Source organism: Protopterus annectens, chromosome 5.part0 (genome assembly GCF_019279795.1).
Source record: "Protopterus annectens isolate FY-2018-M chromosome 5.part0, PAN1.0, whole genome shotgun sequence".
In the NCBI taxonomy this organism is placed as follows: Eukaryota; Metazoa; Chordata; order Ceratodontiformes; family Protopteridae; genus Protopterus; species Protopterus annectens.
Genome location: NC_056735.1, coordinates 117,375,014 through 117,390,323, shown reverse-complemented (window position 1 = coordinate 117,390,323; position 15,310 = coordinate 117,375,014).

Here is a 15,310-nt window from a genome sequence, read left to right as displayed (position 1 = left end):
AGGTAATGGCCAGATACTTCTGCACAGGTGACACGCCTGACACATTCTGGGTGTTCATCCATACATACTGGATGTGTGCTGCCATCCAACCCTGTGATGTGGACACACATTACTCAGCCTGGATATACATATCTGAACAACACCACAAGCACAGTACACTACCTTGCTATGTATGCATGTTATTACACAGTTATTCAGTAGTTATGACAGTGATGCTATCCATGCAGCCCACTGGGCCAGTGGAAGCCACAACACACACCGCCAGCACCTTTGCATATGCGTACCACAGACATCCCACATACTGCATGTACTGTGCACACAGTTATCTAACCCAGAACAACTGCACACCACTTATTAATCCTGTCCAGTGGACTACAGATACAGGCATATTGTATAACAATAGTAGGAGGCTACTGCAGCACAGGGCAGATTCACATGACGGAAGGCATCTGTTGTCTGCAGTGTTAAGATGCTTCACATTCACCAAATGCACAGATATTGCCAACATTGTTGCAGACAGTTTAGGTGCAGGTACCTCCCCATTGTCCTACACACGTGTTATTAGTTATCCCAGATGACTGTAACCTCCCTATCCTCTCACATGTCCAGGTGAGAGCCACCCTCATCATTGCAGAACACATATCATCACTGTTATGAAATGGTATCCCTGGATGTGTGCTACATTCACCCCTGGAGGACATAGCACCACATGACAGACTGATATTAATCCCTGGCCATACTACAGGATATGTACCTGAACAGTGCCATACATACACAGTGGTCCCACACCAATGAGGAGGAACCTCTACTGACCCTGGGAACTACTGTATCATATGCACAACTGGCCTTGTGTTCTAAGCTATGGAAGTGTTAGTTATGGCCCACATGTACAACAATATTACATATGTTTATATTTCATGACTATGTACACACAACCTATCTCATGGACATACCTATAGATAGTGAACTATGATACATTTGGAGGTGTCACAGTATACACAGGATTAACCTGCTACTTTGCATTACCTGTGTTTGTGGCAGCTGTTGTGTGTCACTGGTGCTGCTTGAAGTTTGCTGCTGCTGCTGCTGCTGGTTTTGCTGCTGGCTGTCTTTATTTCTGTTTTGTTCTGTTTTGTTCTCTCTCTGTCTCTCTCTCTCTTTCTCTGTCGGTTTTGTGCAATGAATGTATTGCATGAGTGTAGTGTGGGTACTCATTGCTTTTGTAGGTATCTACATAGGTCCATGTGATGGCCTCTGCACCAATTGTAAGGCAGCATTTGCTAATTGCATGCAGCTGGGTGTGTACTGATTGCATGTCTCACTGTGATTTCAGGACACTGCTATAAAAGAGTATGTGAGATAGGTGTTGCCCTTTCAGATTGTAGGGTGTGGACCATGCTGGTATGCTGTTGACAGTGTTTTGTGAGTGTGAAGGTTAGTACATCTACCATGCTTCATGTTGTGTTGTAGATTCAGGTTGCTGCATTTATCTTGCCTGTTCCCTATAGTGAGTGTGTATGCATACTGACACCTACAACTATATGTCATATGTATTGCTATATAAATATATATATATATCTGTGTACATATACATACTTTCATATATGTACATTAGTTGACATTATTGGGTACAAGCTAACAATTAGCAGGGCTGTTTCTGTTAACACTACACTAGTATGGGAACCCAGTAATTGGGACTATAAAAGTCTGCATGACATGCTTTGGGTAGTAGACATACTATATTGCCTTTATCTTCATTCATACTATTACGTGTTCCACTTATTTAGCACTATATTCCTGTATGAGAGTCATGGCTTAGTGGTAGGTCATACAGACTAGTGTTACAATGGCCTTGTGGTAGGGCCTACTAGTATGCTCATATTCTGCTTTTGAGTTGAGTATAGGGCCTATCAATCAAAGTGCTGGAGGCACCTTTAAGCAGTTAAAGCGCTTAGTAGGTCTCACAGGAGCCAGGCTGTGTTGCAGATTCTGGTTGCTGCATACATCTTCACTATTTCCTGTAGTGAGTGTGTATGGCTACTGAGACCTACAACTATATTTCATATGTATTAATATATATTTATATATATGTATGTGTAGATATACATACCTTCACATATGTACATTACCTTACATTATTATGTACAAGCTAACAGGTAGCAGGGCTGTTTCTGTTCACACTGAACTAGTATGGGAATCCAGTAATTTGGCCATTAAAACTCTACCTGACATGCTTTGGATAGTACATCTCCTATATTGCCTTTATACTGATTCCTACTATTACATGTTACATTTATTTTAGCACTGTGTTTTGCGAAACAGGCATGGCTTAGTGGTAGGTCGTACAGACTAATGTTACCAAGGTCCTGGGTTCGAGACTGACAGTGGGAATTGTTTTTACTTTGCAAACTTTCAAACTGAGTACAGGACTTGTCAATCAAAGTGCTGAGGCCACCTTTAAGCAGTTAGAAGGGTAAGTAGGTCACACAGGGGTCAGGCTGTGTTGCAGATTCAGGTTGCTGCAATTATGTTCACTGTTTCCTGTAGTGAGTGTGTATGGCTACTGAGACCTACGACTATATTTCATATGTATTAATATATATTTATATATATGTATGTGTAGATATACATACCTTCACATATGTACATTACCTTACATTATTATGTACAAGCTAACAGGTAGCAGGGCTGTTTCTGTTCACACTGAACTAGTATGGGAATCCAGTAATTTAGCCATTAAAACCCTACCTGACATGCTTTAGATAGTACATCTCCTATATTGCCTTTATACTGATTCCTACTATTACATGTTATATTTATTTTAGCAGTGTGTTCTTGTAAAGCAGGCATGGCTTAGTGGTAGGTCATACAGACTAATGTTACCAAGGTCCTGGGTTCGAGATTGACAGTGGGAATTTATTTTTCTTAGCAAACTTTCAAACTGAGTACAGAACCTGTCAATCAAAGTGCCATAAAGGCACTTTTAAGCACTTTAAACCAGGTCTGCGCGTTTATGGAGCTCACGATGCAAGACTGGCGGTGAGCTCCGCTAACACAAGCGCACATCCGCGCTAATTTCTTTGAAAGAAAAGAAAAAGGGGTGACAGGAAAGTGGTGAAAAAGGGGTCACAAAGAGGGTAAGACAGTAGGGAAACAAGCGTGGGATTTGCAGGAGGGATGTAGGTAAGGCCCATAGATGCCCATGTCTTTGGCAGCAACAGCTGTGCATTTCCATGTATTTTGGTGAGACATTAGAAACCTTTCACCCCTGAGAGAGGTGTCAGGACAACATTAATAGTTGTTGTAGAGCCAATTGTAATTAACTGTTTCAATGTCAAGCAGACATGTGTGCGACATGGACAGCTATGTATGGGGCGTAATTTTTGTGGGTACAGAGTGCCCTTTTTTTTTTTTTTTTTTCAGGTGAGAGTGGTATGTCAGGTGAAGGAAGTCGGTATAGCTGGGGAGGTAGGTTGGGTAGGTTAACAGACAAAACAGACAAGACGCATACAGGGGCGGTGTATGACACACGTGGGGTGTTACACAATTGACGGGACGGAGGTTGGGATATCCAAGATGCATGAGCCCACAGATGGCAACAGTGGAACTGATATCCCCACCCATAGGCAGTTGCCACTGTTCCTTCACAGCCCAGGACGGGCTGTGCTGGGGCTGTAGGCGGGCAACGGCCGGGCCGTTAGCTGTGCCACACGAGCCTCGAGCTGGCGAGGGGCCCAAGAACAGTGTCTTGGATCTCCCTTGCACCACAGACCGGACACCGCTGGAGGGTGAGTGGACGAACCCCTCCGCCACACTTGCAGAGGGGGCGGGCCCCATCCCCTGCAGCGCTTCCACCCGAAGGTGGCACAGGGCCACCGGAGGGGGTCCGCCTGGGCACTAGTGCCAGGTGCAGTCACCAGCTGAGGTGGGAGAGGTGGGTCCGCTGGGACCTGCCTTCCCAAGCGTTCTAGGTTTGTGAGTAGTTATGTTAGTTTGGGTTAGTGGCATTGTATTCCATTCAGATTAGTTGTAACAGCATGCATTGGTATTCCCATCAAACAAACACCCAGATATTAACACCATTGAACAAGGGGCATATCAATATCACATGTATTATTTGAACAGAAATACACAGTCAAACAACATGCAGGGTTGATTAATGGCAACAGGCCATCAGATTTGCAGGTATGAACAGGGCACATGCACGAACAGACATGCATATATTTTTGAAACGGACAAATGTCCATGATTAATGAAATGTTCACATACCATTATTTAGTGGGTGTTGTTATATGGAATTATAGGGTTGGGCGAGATAGAAAGTGATGACACATTCATATGTTACACATTGATTTACATTTATAATAGGTACACAATTAAGTTGAGGCTGATGTTTCAAAATAAATTTTATTTGACTGTCAAGCTACACCTGTTACAAATACATCACTATCCTACTTATTTTGAATCTGATCAGATACATCATCCTGCTACACTTTGATGACAGGACAGGGGACAACTATGGCTGTTTAGTCTGTCAGATAATCATTCATTCTATCTGCAAATTGTTTACTGTGATCACCATATACAGCATTTGGCTAGACATTCCAGATTCTGACACACTGAAATCAGTTTGGTATATTAAGTTGTACTTCCCACATGCATTTAGTTCTGTAGAAACACACTGGGGCTAATATATTCCGGGGTTATTACTACTTTATTTATTCATACATGACCCTTTCTGTCAGTCTCACACTTCCTGCAAATTCACAGTTCAGGTTGCTACTTCTAGGCTTTGTTCACATGTTAGACTAGTGGTGATTCAAACACTTTCCAACAGCCTCACTTCTGTCATGATTCAGCATTTCAACAGGGGATATATCTCACATGTGACTACCTCAGATTCTGAAGCTGTACTCTTGAGACTACTGCAGGTTACACTATATTTAATTAATGGTGGGACATCTGTATGACAGCACTGTTTAATTCTATCAATTATATTTCCAGTTACACTTGCATACTGATGAACTTGTTGCAGCCATACCTGCAGACTTTCAAATCTTGCTTGCACATTATATTACTTTTAATCAATACACTGCAGTGTTCTGATACATGCTACAGTATAATATTTATTTACAAGTACTGGGTGGGGTTATTAACCTGCACGGTGGCGCATCCGCACCGGCCTACGGGCATGCATCTCGCGATTCGTAGAGCGGACACCTGCAGCTGTAATACAAAAGAAGTAATATTGGACTACACATCTCCATGGTATCAGCTAGTTTAAATCCTTACATACATAAGTAAAATGTAACTTACTCAGTAGTGGGGCGTTGGGCATATCCCGGGCCTCCTGGATCCATTCGGACAACTGGTCTTGCTTGGTCGTTTCAAGTCCGCATGGGGGTGACGGACCTGCTCACCAGTGCGTGGAATGCCAGTAGCACTGGTCAGATCACGAGCCAACTGGTCCCATGCCTCTGCCCTATATGCTCCCCATGAGACCTGGCCCTGCATGAGTTGGGCCTCGTGATGGTGGACAAGGAGCCAGACCATGTATCTGGACTCCTCAACGCCCCAACGCTGTGCTCGAAAGCAACGTCCCTCACCTACTCCACTCATTCTGACTGCAGCTATGATCTACAATCGTTTCTGCTGTGTATTCCCGCCTATGGGGCTTATATATGCTGATTTTCCCACACATTTCTCTGATTGGCCGTTTTGGAATTGTATCTACTTCACTGAAAATGCTTTATCATGCTCCATTCTGGATTTTATCCCATATATATGCTATTTCTGCATTTCTAGGTATTGCTGTCATGGCTTAGTGGTTTAGTACCTTGACTCTAGTGCATGGTATCCTGGGTTCGAATCTGGCAACTGATTTTTGATTTTCCTGACAGAAATGAGTTGAGACCTGTCAATCAAACATGCCAAAAGCACTTTTAAGCACTTAAAACCAGGTCTGCGCCGTTATGCGGAGCTAACGCATGCGCACTGGCAGTTAGCTTGTGGGAGCGCCACGCAAACGGTGTGCGCTGGGATAAACCTTAATTGGCTAGTGACACACATGTTCAGCTAAGCACAGCTAGTTGCAAACAGTTTCACTCTGTTAAACCGATGCCTAGCAACAGGCACGCAGTTTACAGCTTTTTAAACATTACTCAGCTACGGGCACTCCGTCTCACAGCAGCTTACCTATCAGTACATTTCTGACTATTTTTGTTATTGTGTTACTTCAGAATATATGCTCCGTTTCATTCCATTTTACAAAAGGGAATACATTTACATGTGTACAATACTGTCAGGGGCTTTTTAGTGCTTATTTACAAAAAAAAAAAAGGTTGTTGTGGGGCTCGAACCCTGCCTGCCTACTCTTAGGCCGGCAACTCTACCGCTAAGCTATTACTTCTTGGCTTACTTTGCATATTTAGTTCTTATATCCTTTTCCACTGATTGCTAACTGTGATTGCTTAGTAGCACACCAGCGCACACACAGTAGCAAACATTTACGGGTTTAAAAAAAAGGTTTTAATTTAATTTTATTACATCTCTTCACTTTATACAGTGATGGTCTATCGGGGCATGTGTTGTGTAGTGTGTTTATGCACATTTCCATGGCCTCTCTCGTGGCTGTTTACTTTCAGCCATTCTAGTCTTCCGGGGGCATGTCCGCTTGCAGGGCTTAGCCTACAGACACGCCCCCTACTCTCTTACACGGACCGTGTAAGAGTTACTAGTGTGATTCAGCATGCCTTATGCACCTCATGCATATGCATGACATGCTGACATCACACAGTTTCACTGCAGCCTCCGTGTAAGAGTTATAACTCTTACACAGAGGCTTCCTGAATCTGGCCCACAGTCTTCCCACAACTGCAAAAGAAGCTAGAAGACTAAGGTCTCAGAACAAACTAAAATGAATGTGAATATATTACTATTTTGGCTAAAACATGGACAAAAAACAAAAAACAAAGAAGTACAAAAATGTACCACCGCACAGGTCAGTATAAGTGCAACTTAAAATATTTAAGCAGAATTTAAATAATTTTTTTTTGCCTTTTGAAGAAAAGCTTGTATCTCACACTTTGGGGCTTTCCATACCTCTTAGAGTCTTGAACAAAAGCCACCTAGTGACTGTATCTCTGTGCTAAATATAGCAGACATGTTAAATAGAGATCCAGTCAAATAAAGCCAATACTGGACCTCAAGTCTTATGGTGAGAATTTCATAATCTTTTAGCATAATGTCTTAGTGGGGTGGGGAGGAGACTCAAAGAACAGGGGGCAAACAGTAGCAATGTAAATAGAATGGCCCTGGAATGCAGCTATAAGCAGTATATACAGCTATTTAAATACTGAAGCACAAATTCTGCAGCAGAATTCACAATGCTCCCACTACTGCAATACCACCACAGACTAAGGCACCAAACTACGCAGAAAATTATTAACAAAGCTGGTTATGGGAACATTCTGTAATAAATGGCATGAGTCATGTGAACTGACAAACCGATATATATATATATATATATATATATATATATATATATATATATATATATACATATATATGTACTGGTAATAATTCTGCATTATAGGCCACCCACCTGAACAGCCAGGTTGTCTGTAAAATCCTGGCTTTACATACACCCTTAGTGTTCATAGAGTGGTAGCTCTTCCTATTTATGTACATTGCATGGCTGGATCAAATGGGGCTTACTCAGTAATCTGGGTGGAATCTATGTAGTCCATGAATTTCACAGAAATGTGCAGTCACATGGGAGGCACACCTGGTTTAAGTTCTCCCTTCTGTTGTTGATGGAAACTACATATGTTTCACATGTTGTAGCGCAATGTTGAGGAGATGGTCAAGTATTCCAAGGCAGATGCTTGTGATATAGCTAAGGGAACCAGCTTAGATGGCTGGAAAGTTCCTGTTTTTAGGATTATCAATTCTAAACATACTCCTTTATCCATAAGAATGGGCATACCATAAATGGCCTTCAATTCTTCTCATGGCTGAGATAGTTAAACTAGGCCCTATACTGCATCCCTACCCAATCTGATATGATTGATTACCTGCTCTGTCAGAAGCTGATATGTGAGTGACCACCTGTATTTTCCCAAGTGGAGTGAATGGCTATGATATATAGTGCTGCCAGCACTGGCTCCAACACCAGTGACCACCAGCAGATGCGGGCATGTTATTCCTATTGCTACGCCTAATACAGCCCCTGTTCTCTACACCATAAATCATAGTGTTCATAATGGGTGAGCAGGGGCACATAAAACCATCAGTTTATATGTCACTGAAGTCATCTTTCATCACGGTGTCCTGTATCTGCATGTAACATACTTCCCATTTGCATGTGATTTCTTATTTACATGTCATTATATGCATATATGACTGCATTATGTGTGATCAAGCCCACTTAATGTCAAACATGAAATAATGCAAAATAGAGGCCTTAAGAAATTTGAAAGTACATATTATTGAAAGCCCTAAATATTAAACCTACAAAAACGAGAAAGGAATACTACTTCCTTTCCTAATCTTCTCACTAAAATGTCCCACAACATGACTAGGCTCAAATTTTTCTGAATACTGGTAGTAATGCAGAAAGTTTTTTTAAGGTACAGTGTAGGGTTACAGTTTGGGGAAGGGACGGAGTTAGGATTAGTGTTGAGGTTAGCACTCATTTCTAAGGTGGGTTCTCTGCTGTGTATAACTAAATATTCAATTCTGCATCTGCTTGTACCCTGGCACCTCTGATTTACTGACTGACTACCATTTAGTCAGACTGTTCTCATGATAGTTTTAAAATCACTTTCATCAAAAAAGAGCAAAAGATTCTAATTTCTCTGCAGCAGTGGTCTCTGATATGCCAACAGAATATGTATTTTTCATATACCAATGATATGCATATTATTTTTTCTAGAATAATCCTATAAATCATTTATTTTCATTACAGCTTAATGTTTTTTTTTAATCTAAGGAGTCGGTTTTTGCCCCTTTAAAGGGCATGGATTGGACTGAGCTAGTTTTTCCCCCCAGGGTTTCAAATCTTCCCTTCAGCACTAAGGGTCTCTGTCTGCTGTTTATTTTTTACCTGAAAAACTGAGACATCCACGGCATGCTGGGAAATATTCTCAAACATCAGGAACATTTTTCCACAGGGTCTGCTGTTTTAAAATGATCATTCAGTTCTGTAGCCAAGATGCAGTATTTTTATGACTGAAATGCCAATTGACTGACTTTCTAAAGTAATAAAATTATAAAATGTCACCTGTCACTTGGCTCTGAGAGAAAGAATTATGCTGCCAACCTGTTCCATGTTAAGAAGTGCCTGACAGGGTTTGTGGCATTTAATCAAACAACTGTACCTTCTTATCAGAAAAGATTGAACTACAAAGAGGGAAACTCATCTAAAAACATGAAAAATAAAACCACATTTTAGGCACCCCCTGCAACTTATATCAACTCCAAGAAGATACAATAGTTAAGGGAGAGCTAATTCACACTACCTACTGTACTGCGTTCTCCCAAAAGCAGATGCTACCATTGTGTGACAAAAGAAAATGTATGGTATTCTGAGCATTTAACAAAATAAATAGCTCCCATGTAGCTATCTATGTGTGTGTGTGTGTGTGTGTGTGTGTGTGTGTGTGTGTGTGTGTGTGTGTGTGTGTGTGTGTGTGTGTGTGTGTGTGTGTGTGTGTGCATATATCTATATCCATATCTTATATAAATATATATATGTGTGTGTGTGTGTGTGTGTGTGTGTGTGTGTGTGTGTCTGTGTATATATATATATATGTGTGTGTGTGTGTGTGTGTGTGTGTGTGTGTGTGTGTGTGTGTGTGTGTATTATATTATGTACAACATATATACACATAGAGTGATACATATATTTAGATATAGGTACAGTTACAGATATAGATATATAGATATATAGATATAGATGGCTTCCTTACAGGTAACTCACATCTTAATTTGTGTTTAAATCTGAATTATAACATTGCAGTTTGTAGCTGTATTTCATCCTATTCTGGTATTTGTCCTTTGTCCATGGTTGTATAGGTAGCATATTTACATAAGAGACATATCAAATGAATTCCCCTGAGTGGGTTATGTAGAGAGACTTGCCTAGTTTGCAAAAAGAAAAAAATATATTTTTCTATCTGTCTGTCTCTCTATCTATTTATGTAACTATCTATCTATATATCTCTGTAACTGTCTGTCTATCTAACTGCATTGTCTAAGAACAACTAGGAATCTTACCCATTTCAATGAACAACTATTCTTAAAGTCTCTAAAAACCCACAACTGGTCCCCTACCAAATTTCTCCCACTGATTGAAGCAGTCAGCTACTTCAATAAAGTATTTTTAGATTTTCTAGACAGTCTTGCCCCCACACGTACAAAAACAGTTAAGCCTAACCCTGCCCCATGGCTAACTAAACAAACTAAACAGTTACTTACCTCCAGGGATAAAGCCTGGAAGGAATGGCATAGAAATAGAACACCACAACTTGAACTCAGATATAAACAACTCTGTAACAATGACAAAAAGCAAGTTATCAATGATAAGAAAGCTATTTCTCCACTAAACTCACTACCCAACAAAATAACCCCAAATTGTTCTGAAACTCTCTTTCGTCTGTCCTAAATCCTGGTACTCAACACAACCCCTCCCCATCTCCTGACAAAGACCCTCAAGAAATTGCCCAAGCCTTCAATTCTCATTTTACTGATATTATCCAAAAACCTGTTAATGATTTCTCTCTACAAACTAACAAAAGTATAATTGGCAACATAAACAATAATACACTCTCTAACCACTCCCCCCACATCAATTGCAATTCCAACAAAAACCCATCCCCTCCTCTATTTACATTACAACCAGTACCCACCTCTCTAGTTCGCAAACTGTTCTCAAAAGTAAAACCATGCTCCCCCTCTTCCGATGGCCTCCCAGCTGAATACCTAAAACTTGCAGCAGATTCTATAGCTCTTCCAATTAGCATTCTCATTAACTGATCAATCTCTGAATCATATGTCCCACAGTTATGGAAAAACTCAATTATTACTCCCCTTCACAAAGGCGGTAACACCAGTGATCTATTTAACTACCGGCCCATCTCCATACTTTCACCTCTGCCTAAAATTCTAGAAAAGTGTATTCATTTTCAATTGCTAAAACATCTCGCAGGCAATAACCCACTCTCACCCACCCAACATGGTTTTCAGCCAGCACACAGCACAACAGCAGCCTTACTGTCATTTACCAACACTGTATACAAAGCTCTTGATGTAGGCCTACTAACATCAATGATCCTACTAGACCAATCAAAAGCTTTTGATGCAGTGTCCCACTCAAAACTACTTTTACAACTTGAGACCGTAAACTGCTCTTCACACATGTTATCCTGGTTCTGTAACTATCTACACAACAGAAAACAATCTGTTAGATGGCAAAGTAAGCAATCCGATTACCTACTCAACAACACAGGCGTTCCCTAAGGGTCTGTTCTTGGGCCCTTGCTTTTTAACATATTTATTAATAATCTCCATAAAGCATCCCTGAAAAGTACACTCATTCAATACACAGATGATTCGACAATAATTACTTCCTCTAACATCTCAGATCTCCTAAAGTTAACACATAATGCATTTACTGCCATCGAATCCTGGCTTAATGAAGCTCAACTGCTACTTAATCCCAAAAAATCAAAACTTTTACTCTTCACAACCAAATCTCTAACTCTAGACTTTAAAATATTCTCTCAAAACAATACAGAAACTGAAATTGTAAAAACAACCAAACTACTTGGCATCACAATTGATGACAGGCTATCCTTTGAGAATCATATACTCAGCTGAATCAAAAATATACATTTGGGGGGGGGGGGGCAGAGCCTGGATGGAAACTGAGAGCAGTGAATTTTGAGAGCTCCATAAACTAGTATAATAATATAGGAACATTTTATTATTTTCAAGTTTAAAATGTCAGAAATCTATAGATAAACTACTAAACTACATAAATATCAATTTTGGTGGAGATATACAAAAGATTTCCTGTCAAGTACCTTGGAGATCTATTGAGTCCTGAATATGAACAGCTCAAGGAATTCTCATCCAGATGCTGCTTTGAAAAAAGAACGGCAATTGATGACATCTACCTTACAGGAACTATCTTTGAAAATGGATGGCTTTAAAAATTACTTAGAAAACTTCAAATTAATTTTTCAAAAACAGACTGATACTCTTAAGGAACTATTACAGCAACACCAGACAAAAATAACAAATATAGAGACTTCTCTAAATGACATTGAAGGGAGACTCAAAGAGGAAAACTAGATAGTGTAAGAAACTTCTCTGTGTGGAAGATTTTCAGTCCATATATCTCTAGTTAATCACTGTATATTAATCAGATCAGACAAAAATAGTAAACGTAGCGAATTTAAACTCGTCTTAAGTAAAAAAAAATAATAAAAAATATATAATTGTACAGAATTACTAAGTATTCAATCCAAGCAAGGCAAGCAGTCTGTTTCCAGTCAAAAATCCTTTATTAAGTAGACAGACAAGTGATCCAAGTAAAACAAAAATAGAGTAATAATTTCCTCACAAGCTTTCTAAATATATATATATACTTTTTATCAGGCAAGGCGGTAGTTTATTGTCCTGTAAAACAAAGTGTTATTGGTACACATGTTAAATTCACATCCCTCAAAGAGACTCAAAGAGGAAGAATTCCAAAAAGAATTTCTGCTTAAACAGAATACATGGCTGCATAACAAAATAGGTGACTTAGAAAACAGGGAAAGGAGAAACATAAGGATCTTTGGTCTGTCTTAAAACACTAAACGAGAAGATATTATTTCATTCTTAACAACCTGGATTCCTGAATTTTTAGAAATGAAAGAGGGACTTCCATTTGGAATTGAAAGGGTGCATAGAGCACTGAGGAAACCTGCTTCTAACTCAACAAATACTCCACCTAGATCCATAGTTATAACATTTCTTTAGTTTCTGGACAAGGAACTAATATTAAAATCTGTTTGGAGACAATCACCCTTAAATACAATCAAAGCCTGATAAGGTTTGACAATGATTATTCTTCCAGAATACAACAAAGAAAAAAAAGTCTGGCCAGTAATAAAACTGTGGAAACAAAACAACATTAAAGCACAGCTGGCCTTTCCAGCCAAGATAAAAATACTTTTTGCCAATGAGATGAGAACCTTTAATGACTTAGAAGAAGCTACTATATTCATCAAAAACAACAACATAGTGTCTATCCCAGAAGAAATGGAATGGATGGCCCTACTCTTAAAAGAAAGAAACGTATCCTTGGACTGATGCTAGAAAGAAGAAACAAAAAAACTGATTCCAAGATAGCTGTCCCCAAACAATAACTCTTACAATTACATCTCTCAAAGTATCAACTGATAGGGTACATCACTTGTCATCTGTTTTAATTAAAAAAAAAAAAAGAAGGGTTTCTTAAACAACTGAGAAAAAGTAATGATTTATTCAGAATGTTCAAAGAGTCCAGTAATTCTTCACAAACAAAGGTAGGTCAAGATGGGTTAGTATTTACATTATAAATAAGCCAAACAAAGCAACATATAATACAAACATAGAAGTTTCCGTTCCCCTACGTGAACTCAGTGAATACTTATCTTGTTCATTTTTCATTGTTTTTACTTATAATAATTTAAGTAATTAATTATCTAATTAAACAAGGTACCATTCATCAGAGTTCAGACTCAAATGTAACAAACTAACATCATATATAATAGCAGTAACAGTAGAATGTCTTGAAAAAAAATGCTGTTATGGAGACTAATGCCTTCTTCAGTTAAAGTATGATTTAGAAATGTCATGTATATCCTGGTTAAATAATAGTAGCAAGCTGTTAGTCATAATGTCATCATTATTCTGTCTAAATATAGTTAATATCAGTTATGGTAGGTATCACAGGTACAATTGCTGTTTGATCAATTCTAATATGGTGTGCGTCGATGCAGCCGTATCTGGCAGCTAGTACAAATGTCATTATTATTCTGTCTAAACATAGTTAATATCAATTTTGGCAGGTATCACAGCTTTGAGTGCTGTTTGATTAAGCCTGACATGGTGTATGTGGCTGCAGCTGTGTCTGGCAGCTGTTGTATGTTGCCGTTTTCATCTCCAGGAAGCTGTGGGATGTGGCTTGTGATCAAGGTTTACTGATGCTTGTGTATGAGGAAGAGACATTTGGTGTTTTAGCCTGGATCCAGGGGAAGGGGGTGGATAAAACTGTTATTTGGGATATTTTGGCAGAGAATAGTTTGTTTATACATCTGCTGAGTGAGAGGTGGGAAGGCTGGAAGAATGTGGCATGTCTCTTGTTGTGGCGGCTTGTTGGGAGGTTTCTTTTTTTTTTTTTTTTTTGATTTGTTTGCTCCCCGTTCTTTTCCTGGCTGCTGCCTCGCTGAAAGGGAGGGAATTTAGGATTGAAGTTGCAGTGAAATGAAGCTTTTCTTCAGGTGCATTGTGAACCTCTGGTATGCAGTACACAGACACACTAAAAGAAACAGATGCTCCCAGGTTGGTATGATAACGGAGACAGAGTGACAATAATGCTTAATGGCTCTGAGGAACCTCTGAGACAATTCTTGGCAATGTTTTTGGTTTTAAAAATAATATATATATAATAAAAGGTCTGTTTTAAACCACACTTGCACATATTGATGGTCCCCCAACACTTTGTTTAGCTCATTAAGTCGATTTTTGATAAAATAAATAAATAAATAAATAAATAATAAACGCAATTTTATATTTAAAATGTATTTTGGTCCAAACACATTAAGGACTTACATAAGAGGGGAAGTCTGAGTTATTGTGAAAGACTAAGAGCACTTGGTGTTGTGCAGAACCCTTTGCAATGGTCTGGGAGGTGAGCTTACTTGAACATGTTGGGCATATGGGGATAGCTGATTCTAGGGGTATTTGGGGTTGCCAGGAAGTGCTAGAGAGTCATCAGATTTCCTTTGTGAAAATATTTGTGAGAATTTAAGGTGCATTGAGTGGTTTACTGGCAGAGTGGCCACTGCATAGAAAAGGCTGGTAAAATGCAACAGGACAAATATTGGTTTAGATATTTTAAGAACAGCCTGAAAACACACCACATGAACTAGTGAATGGTATTCTGGCAAAACTGGATGGGTATTGTTGCCCGTGCTTGAAGTACTGAAATGTGTGTATGTGAGGATGGAAATATACTTATAACAAATAAGAAACAAGAAGGGTCTCATAATTTAAA